Source organism: Poecilia formosa, unplaced genomic scaffold (assembly GCF_000485575.1).
Source record: "Poecilia formosa unplaced genomic scaffold, Poecilia_formosa-5.1.2 Scaffold503, whole genome shotgun sequence".
NCBI lineage: Eukaryota > Metazoa > Chordata > Actinopteri > Cyprinodontiformes > Poeciliidae > Poecilia > Poecilia formosa.
Window position 1 is genome coordinate 247,888 of NW_006800442.1, and position 1,572 is coordinate 249,459.

The following is a 1,572-nucleotide window of genomic DNA, read 5'->3' on the forward strand; positions in this document are numbered from 1 at the left end:
TTTTACTTAAGTAAAATGTTAATGTGGTAGTTTTACTTAAGTTGAGTACTTTCTCCACCACTGCAGATATGATACTGTCTGCTTGTTAAGCATTTCAACAAGTAGATGGCATTCCTTCTAATGTTGCAAAGTTTCAAATATTTTCCATTTCTGGCATTAAAGTTTTAAGAATCTAGGGAAACTATTTAGATAACAAGTTCTGTTTTTTTAAAACATAACTCTATTTCAGAGAGTTCTGGTTGGAGACAGAATCTACAAGTCCATATGTGATGCATTAATGTAATTATTTATGTATTAATGATTTATTGGTTGCCTGTTGTTGGGAATATTAGTTTAATTATACTAATTTTAATGATGTTTAACTTTAGCCCATGTTGAAAATTAGACAAATCATGATGGTTTTGAGTCGGCCTCAATTTAGTTTAGACTTAGACTAATGATTTAATCAATATATAACTTGATCAGTCGAACATTTTTCTTAGATATAATGAGCAAATTTGATTAAAATTAGTAGTAGGTTTTTTATATTAGATGATAGTCTTAAGAACTGTATGTCATATATTCATCTGAAAAATGTTTTTGTTCATTATAACTAAAGAAGTTGAAAACTAATCAGAAAATATTAAGTGTGATAGATGTTTTAGTACTAAAATGGCTCATGTCTGTTTTATAAGAGTTTGAAGATATTATATGAAATATGCTAATTTTTATAATCAAATCTGCTGTTTGATTCCCTGAGTCAGAGGTCAGGAGAGATCTGTGCAGTTCAGGAACCAGTTTGAGGCAGTTTGAAACAAAAAACACGGATAGCTGATGAACTTTGGTCCTGCTTTCTTGAGTAAAATGTTTCAGCATGAAATGAACACATCTATTGTTCGTACCTTGGGAAAATGCACAAGGAGGATGGCTTAGACAGCAATTAATTCATCCCTTGGCCTTGGCAACACCTGCATGTCTCTGGCGTGCAAACAGCAACACGTCTTTTACGGGTTGTTTGAGACCACCTCTAAATGGTACATTAGACGCATCACACAGTAAAGAACCCACCTTGTTATAAAAGTAAGAGAGCTAAAGCAGCTGGTCAGATCACTGGGGTGGAACCGTCTTAACTGCCACACACAGTGGTCTCCGAAGGCGCGTCTTCATATTTTTGTATTTTTCTAAGGTAATTCATTTCTTCTTTGTGGCTTTGGTTTCTCATGATTATGTTGAGCTGTTTTTGTGATTTTATGGACTTGATTGTTTGAATAAAATTCTGGTTGATTGTGAAGTTGAACAGTGACTGTTGTTTTTGTGGTTTCACTTTTACACACATTAACAGACCTGGGGAGACGAGAGAACAACAAGCAACAGGTAGCAAATGTCTCGTTTCGCAACACTGTCTATGTAAACAGTAAAGATGTAGACTGTTGGGATACGGGGTTTGGCTCTTTGTGGGGATTTCTGTTGCCTGCTGCTTCCTTTTTCATCCACTAGATCAATGGTCCCCAACCTTTTTACCACCACGGACCGGTCAAGGCTTGACAATTTTACTGCGGCCCGGGGTGGCCCGACAATGCCCTAACGCTATCT